The sequence below is a fragment of the Sciurus carolinensis genome, unplaced genomic scaffold (genome assembly GCF_902686445.1).
Source record: "Sciurus carolinensis unplaced genomic scaffold, mSciCar1.2, whole genome shotgun sequence".
Taxonomy (NCBI): domain Eukaryota; kingdom Metazoa; phylum Chordata; class Mammalia; order Rodentia; family Sciuridae; genus Sciurus; species Sciurus carolinensis.
In genome coordinates, this window is record NW_025920148.1 from 481,184 (window position 1) to 489,603 (window position 8,420).

The following is an 8,420-nucleotide window of genomic DNA, read 5'->3' on the forward strand; positions in this document are numbered from 1 at the left end:
GTGCAGGGGACAGAGGAGAAGCTCAGATCCCAGGTGGATGGCTGTAGACAGCACCCAGGTCAGTGCTTTGCACTATCAACCATTAGGGATTTTAGAAGAAAATTCTAGAAGGTGTGTGATGTAGGTCTCCTCTCTCAGGTATGCTCTTACTGTTCTATGCAGGTGTTGTAGCCCTCAGGGTCACATATCACACAGACTTGGTCTGAAGGTAGATAGATGGAAAAAACAAGCTCTGTGATGGAGAGGATGCAGAAATTCCTGTCACAACTGAAGGAGTGTGAGGGCTGCTTATAGCCCCCAGCAGAGCTGGTGATCCTGGCAGGCATGCTGTGCTAAGACATCCAGGATGGCCTTGCCAAGGCACAGCCATTGGTTGCTGCCATTCTGGAGAGCCAACTCCACCTACACCTCCTGGACAATGTGGATGTGGTCCTGCTGTGTGCATGTGTCCTGGTATAGCAGGAGAAACTGCAGGCAGCCTGCTGACTTCTAGAGGTAAGCCTGGGTGGTGAGGCAGGGTGCACAAGGAGGTGGAGGCTGCTTCCACTATACCCAGCAGGACATTAGCTCAGTGAGGGTGACCTACCCTCACTGGATCAACTTTAACTGGCTTGAAAACAGGAAGTAAACTACCTAATCAACAAATCCATGTTCAGTGGTCATCCTCTGCTGCACTCTGCTAAATAATGAAAAAAGAAATCAATGAATGAGACATGGTCCACATTGGGAGAGCTATGTTCTTGTCTTGTAAACCCAGCATCTCAATCTGCAGTAAGTCTTGTTAGAAATAAAGAGGTGCCACACGAAATAATACCATGCCCAAAAGTGAGTGGGCAAGGCAAACCTTTACTTCGGGAAGGCTATTCTACCAGAACCTGCCTAACAAGTGCCTGGGTGGGCTGTCCACCTGCTTTTATCTCTAACCTAATGCAGTGCTTCCCTTCACTGTGACTTGAGGAGTTTGGGGTTACAGTCTACTTAATTGACTAATTTTACAATTAGGGCAGGGAAAAGGGAAGGGTTACAATTTGATCCAATTAAGGATGAATACTAGATTCTGAAAATGAACTACCAGACCTTCTATTTCTCACACTCTGAAGACCAGAAGTGTCTCTCCAGTCAAATGGAGGTACCTTGGATCTCAGCATGTTTGGCATCACAACCTAACCTTATTGATAGAGAGCCACTTGTAATCTTTATTTGGCCATCTACTGAGGATTGTGCTTCATGCTCCTCTCTAAAGAGTGGTGTATATGATTAAAGTGTGTCCAGGTGATGCTGGGCAGGTTACAAATAGTGATATGTCTGGCCCAAAGGGGATATTTTTGGTACCAGGGATTGAACCCAGGGACACTCAAACACTGAGTCACATCCCAAAACTTTTTATTCATTTATTTTATTTTTAATTTTGAAACAGGGACTCACTAAGTTGCTTATGGTCTTGCTAAGTCCACCCAGCAGCCAGAGGGATTTGTAAAGAGAAGGTATACATCTGGCAGAACCCCCAGGGATTGTCTCTGGGCCTGCCCAGTTTTCAGTCTTGTGTCTGGGCCCCCAGTTCCCTTAAAGGGTAAGTGACCTCTTCCTCATCTTAGAACTCCTAAGATATTTCTGTCTAGTACTTGTTGATATTTTTCTCCCTCTGCCAGAGGTTGTGGCTTGCCTTACCTCATCTTGCTGAGGAGAAGCCCCAGAGAGCATTATAACCTCAGTCACGATGGCTCACAGGTATGTCTGATGATGTAATATGTAGCTGAGACCTGAGAGAACATGGCCATTGCACCTAGCACAGGGCCGAACCTGTCCTGTGCAGGGACTTTTTACCAGAACCAAGTCCTGCATCTGGGTCAGGGCTGCCAATAGTGTTCTGAGATGGCAGGGGGCCATGGAATCACAACCTTAGAAAGCAGGGCATATAATTTCCAGTACCTTCTGCCAGTTATGTGGACATGGTACCAGAGGCAACAGGGTGGGCTGTCAGGGTTTAGTAAATGGAGGGGCTTCACAGGGTACTGGAAGTGCCAGCCTGGGTGTCCTTAGTTGTTGGTCAAATCTGACTCAGGATGAGTAAGTTGTTACTGGGCAAGGATAGGGACCCCTTTATCCCACTCAACTTTGAACATTTCTAGCATCTGAAGGCCTGACCCTATTGGGTGGTCATTCACTTAAGGTGTGGGTCAACACTGGCCCCTTGGGTCCAAAACCTGTGGCACTGACAGTGGTGTCACGCTAGCTGTGCACCCAAAGATGGGTTGTCAGGTCTCTCTCTTCATGCCTTAACTTCTTCACCTGTGCAGCTGAGAATCATCCTCTGTTGGGAAGGGTGAAGAGTGTCAAGGTGGGTTGACAGGTCTGGCTACTTGAAGAGTGAGGTGAGGTTCTCAGCATGGCTTGAAAAGTGCCTGGGTGTTCAGGGCAATTCCTCAGAGCCTTGTGGGCACTGTAGTACCTGCCCTGCTTCACCACACTGTGGATGTGATGATCATTGTGGTCAATCCCAGACATTAATCCCTTCACCAAGGTTGGTTTGCAGGGTTGTGTGCCAGGGAGCTGAGGGTATCCAGAAATCAGCATGTTCTTCCAGAATTGCCACATGCCAGGAGGCAGCAAGGAACTGGTGCAGCTCTGAAATGACATCCACTACTGCATAGATGTGAGGATGCTGAGTGTGGTGGTGCTGACCAACCTGTAGAGCTATTGCTGCAAAAGAGGTTCTGTGGGCATATGTCTGCACTGGTTCCACCAGTGTTGCCAAGAGGTTGCATGTACCACCAAGGCTCCAGTGGGGAACTGGTGGGAAGAGCAAGAGTTTACAGCCACAACACCATAAGCAGTATGGCATCAGTGTTTCTTTCTGACTGTGAGCCAGGCACAAACCGCACTCCCCCTGCCTCCTCAGGAGTAGGTGGCTGAGGTCATGTTCATGACCATCTCCTCCCATCTGCCACCTGAGCCTGGGTGGATGATAGAACCTGTGGTTAGTGACAGAGGATTTGGATGGCAAGTGTGTCTCATATCTAGGCCTCAGGGAGCCTCTCAGGGTGATAGGAATGGAAGTGTGGCAAGGAATGAACAGGAGTAAGTCATGGAGGGAAGTACTGGGAGGCAATGGGAAGGCAAGACAGGTTGCAGTTGGGTGAACAGGAAGTGAGTCTCAGGCAGTGTTTTGTGAACCACTGTGTCCCACAGGTCTGGGCTTGAGGAGGAATCCTGGATTTGGGAAGAGTGGTAGGTCAGCAGGGTGCATGGCCCAGAGGGACTCCTCAGCCAGACTCCTTGCAGTGCTCTGTGCTTATGTATCAGGGTATGTGCATTCCTGTGGGTAAGGCTGTGGACAGGAGAGATGTCCCCTAGAAGGAGGTTTGTGGATGGGGTTTCAGGGTGACAAGTGCCATCATCCTCAGAGAGCTGGTCCTGATCAGAAAATATGTGGAGGATCCTGGTCTGAAACCACCATCCTCACTGTCTTCATCCAGGAACCCACCACCCTACTCCATCTGCTCCAAAGGACTCAAGAGCTGGCACTATCCCAGAGAGGTGTGCCAGAGGCTAGAGGACTTTGCATTAGCCATGACCACCAAACCCAGCAAGGTTCAGCAGGTAAGGATTACAGGTCACCCAGTTGAATCCCACACCCTCAAAAGTTCCCCAAGCACCACAGGGGGCTTCTCTCACACCTCAGGCAGGCACCTTGACCACCAGATGGTTCCACCCTTGGCAACTCTCCCCAGCCCCAAGCAGCTACCTCTACCAGCACAGGCTCTCCCCTCCTCCACTCATGTTGCTTCTCCCACTCCACAGGTGCTCCTCCTAGCAAAAGGTGGCTCATCTCACTGTGGCTTCTGCAATCCCAAGGGGGTTCCCTAAACTCCTTCCTGTACTTCCTCTCCCCCAGGTGTCTGCTCCTCTCCTCAGGTGCCCCCACTCCACCAGGTGGCTTCCTCACCTTTGTCCATCCTTTCCTCTGTCCTGGGTGCCTTCCCTTGTCCCCCAGTCCCCTCCAATTATCAGTCCCCCTGCTACTGGTGCCATGTCCCCTTGAACTCTTCCCTCCAGGGTTGCTTTCTCACATGGGGTGTGCCCACTTCTCACTCTGGCTAATCTGCAGGAGTTCCCAGAACTGACATGAGTCTTAGAAAACTAGACCTATGGTAATTACAGGCAAAGAAGTGTCTCTGGCCAGGAGCATCTGCAGGCCCTGCCCTTCCAGGGGTGCAGGATGTTCCACACCTAGTCTTTGGATGCTCTGGAGTTCAGCTGGGAGGGTTTGGGGTCAGCTTGGGAGGAAGTATCCACATCTGGCTGGGAGTGGGGTCAGCACAGAATTGTGGGGCCTATGTGTCCTGTCCTGCTCTGCCTCCCCGGCACATGCTCACAATTCACCCCGCTCTCCAGGGAGAAACTGCATGGCCTATTACTCTGCAGTCCTTGGAAATCTTAGCAGGGCTTACACCACTTACTTGGTGGGCATGAGTTGCCCCAGCCAGTTCTGTGCATCTCTTTATCCCAGAGCATGAAGTATTGTTGGGCAGGAGAATTTTCCTTCAGAGACAAGCTTGACCACTAAGCAGGTGTACAGCTGTTTTGCCTATTACCAATGATACCAAAAGATACTTTTTGAGCATGTGCTGTCAGCCTGAGTTGCTAAAGTTATCTCTAAATTGTTGAGGCTGACTTTGAACTCAAGGTTCTTCTGCATCTGCATTCCCAGACACTGGAATTATGGGTGCACACCATCACGCCTACCTTCTATATGACTTTTTTTTTTGCACATCTGCTTTTATCACACCCATTACATCTCCCAGGGTTTCAAGAACCCCATCTGAGAATTCTCTGCATAGGGCCTCCTCTTCCTGTTGCCACTGGGAGGGATAGCTTCCAGGGTTGGGTGCGGTGGCATTGCCATGGCTGGAGCTTTTATCCCTGCTTTGCTGGGTGGCTCCAGTGCTTGCTGAATGGAAATCTTGTTCACAGCAAAGCACCAAGAAGGTAAATTTTCTGAATTGCTGAATGTCTTAAAAATGTCTGAAATTAACACTTCGACCTGACTAAACCATTGACAGGGGCAGAACTGAGCTGGAAACACTTCCCTTCAGAAATCTTATAAAAAGTCACCTTTTAAAAGAAGTTGGTGTGGTTAAGCAAGGTGTTCAGTTCTTGATAGACAGCCTGCCTTTGCCTGCTCAGAACTTTTGGGTTTCTACTCATCTTGCTGTTCTGAATCTTCACACTGGTGATCCTGGCTTGGACTTTTGAATTGTCCTCTTGTTATACTTTTCAGCTTACAGAACTAAGTCACCTGTAATCCCTGGGTGTCTTCTTGCACTGTACCCATTCAGCAGCCCCAAGGCTGTGGGCCTGTCCCTGCTTCCCAACTACAGGCTGCTTCTGTCTCTCAGAGTGCTCTCCAAGTTCTGATGAATGAGGAGGCAGAAAAAGCAGGAGCAGGGTCACATACCAGGTGGTCAGGTAGGTCTTGGGCAGCTGGACACAAGGGAATTTTGTCACAGTTGTGGCAGGAGAGAGGCCAGCACAGTCTCCACCCAAGTCCTGGGTTCTGTATCTGAGGCCACAAGATCAAAGTTAGTTGTCCTGCCTTATATGCTCAGGGCAGAGAGAAACCTGCCTTCTCCAGCCCTTTCCTCTTACACCTATGTACAATTAAAGCTGACCAAGTTATGACAGATCATCTTTAAGAGTGAAGCAAATTCTGAGATATTCTCAGACACATCTTACAGGGAGAGAAAGACAGGATAAGGCAGGGCAAGGTAGTGATAGTTTTACCTCAGAGAGACCAAGTATGAGTGGAGAAAAAGGAAACCTTGGTGGCTGGTGGCCAGGTTCCTGTGCACCTGCCAAAGGAGGATGGCAGAATGTACTGCACATCTTCATGGTGGTGGAAGGGGTTGCACAGCAGATCCTGGGTCAGTGGCACTTGGTGGAGAGAGACTGGTATGGAAGAACACAGTTTGAAGTCAGTGGATCCCATGATCACTTGGTCTCTGGAAACCTGAGAAAGCTTTTGGGATCAATGTTGTTACAGAGGTAGGTGGAGGGCAAACATGCTGAGCCTGGTTCTAGGGGCCCAGGATAGTGGGCTGGATGCTGTGTCTGCCTCCCCACTTGAGGCTGTGTTGTGTCACACATGGACCACACTCCTGCTCCCACCAGTGGGTTGTGGACTTTCTTTACTTTCAGGCTTTACCAACCCACCCAAACAGCAGTTCCCACAATTTGTAACTGGAGGAAGGTCTATGTGCAAATGTTGTGTCAGCAGAGATAGGAAGCTTTCTGGTGGCACAGCTCCCACCATAGGTTTCTGAACCTTTCCTCTTGGAGAGGTAAGCCCCAAGAGCCACTTGGATTGCATGGTGTTGTGGTTAGGCCATGAAGCAGGGCAGTGCGTGGTTTATAGACCCACTACCTCAGATTTTGTCAGTTGAGGCCTGACCTATGGATTTCTAAAAACAGTAATATTGCCTCCAGACTGCATTTCTGAAAACAGCACTGCTTTTCTTTTTTTCTTTTGGTACTGGGGTTTCACTATCTGTCCAGGGGAACTTTTTCACTGAGCTATATGTCCAACCCTCTTTTTTTAAATTTTGAGACAAGGTCACTGAGACTAGTCTTGAAATTTCTATCCTCCTGCCTCGGCCTCTCATTTGCTGGGATTATACGTGTTCACTGGTGTATCTGGCCTAAAATCTGCAGTTTTATCCTCAAAGAGATAAATGCACCAAGCACCATCACAGATTTGAGCATCATGTTCTTTGGTAGGTGCTCAGGGTTCACCCCTTTCCTGCAGTCAGCCTGGGGTTCAGCAATCTGTTCCTGTGTTTTATTTCCCAGACAATGTCCATTGTGTTTTGGGCAGCATTATATCCAAGCTGTGGGGTATTTGTGGTTGTTATTTTAGTTTTTGTTTGTTTGTTTTTGTTTTCTGTGTTTTTTTTTCTTTTCATACCAGGGTTTAAATTCAGGGGCACTCAACCACTGAGCCACATTACCAGTCTTATTTTGTATTTTATTTAGAGACAGAGTCTTACTGAGTTGCTTAAAATCTTGCTTTTGCTGATTCTGGCTTTGAATTCTCAATCCTTCCACCTCAACTTCCTGAGCCACTGGAACTATAGGCTTGTGCCACCTTCCCAGTCAGGTTCACAGCACATCATATTATGGCCACTGCTTCAGCTTTCTAACAGACATTGGATCAAGATGTGAAAGTTCATTTTTGATCCTTCTGCCATCTGTACCATCTATTCTAAATACAGAGTTTCACTGGATATTTGAGAGTGATTGCACCTATTCATAAATCAAATTTGAGTAAATATCATCCTATGTAGAGACTTGAACAAGGAATATCTCTGCAATTATTTATAATTTGCTTTTTTAAAAATTTTATTTCTTAGTTATCTGAAAGCATAATTCTATTTTATAAGATATAAAATTTTCAATTTTGGGGGTGTTATAAATATTACTGTTTATAATTCTTTCTAAGTCTAGTTTCAAATTCCAATTTTTTTGAAAAACTATTGCTGATATATTAGAAATCAATGAACTTTGGCCTGTATACCATATATTTTGCTTTTAATATCACCATCCTTTCTCATCAACTATGGGATGGTGGGCTTTATTGCTGTTTTCTTTAAATTTTTAAAATTTCTTCTAATTATTTACACATGGTAGTAGAACACATTTATGCATTTTGGTAAATCATACATAAATGGAATATAATATCTTATTTTTCTGATTGTACATGTTGTAGGATCACATTGGTCATGCAGTCATAAACGTAGGTAAGTACTATGTTTTACTCTACTGTCCTTCCTATCCCCAAGTTACCAAAATTATGGCCTAGAAAAATCAAAACCATGAATTTCAGAGCTTTCTCAGAACTGCCACAAGGGAGTGCAGGGGCACCACTGAACAGTGAGCATTAAGTGTTCAGTTTTGCCCACAGTGACCAGCAAGTAGTTCTCAGTGTGACTTTTCCTGATCCTTTCGAATCATCTGCCTGCCCATGAATGGGTGTCCTGTGCCCACAGGGGAAGGAAACTAAAACTGAGGACACTTTGGGGCTATTACTCTGGTGACAAAACTTCCTTCTCCTTGAGACCCATACAGGGAGTTAGATACCTCTACTGCGAACACCCGGAGACCATGTCCCCTTGGCACCTACATGTGAGATGTCACTGTGGCTTCAGGATAACCAAAGTGCATCTGAGGAGGTGAGGAAGAATGAGGGAAAGGCTGACATCCACTATTCTATGTGCTGAGGAGGAAGCTCTGACATGTAATATTTTAGCTGGGCTTACTTTTCCAAAAGCGTCTTTTGTTGAGGGTTTGGCTACTCATAACATGATGCCATAGCATAATATTTTTATAAATTGGCTGTGTATCTGGGGATGAATCCCAGGACA

At 47.0% G+C, this 8,420-nt stretch overlaps 1 pseudogene; it reads left to right on the top strand.

Annotated features, from left to right (window-relative positions):
- Positions 1-246: 246 nt before the first annotated feature.
- LOC124974432 (anomalous homeobox protein-like) lies at positions 247-3,867 on the top strand (annotated as a pseudogene).
- Positions 3,868-8,420: the final 4,553 nt, after the last annotated feature.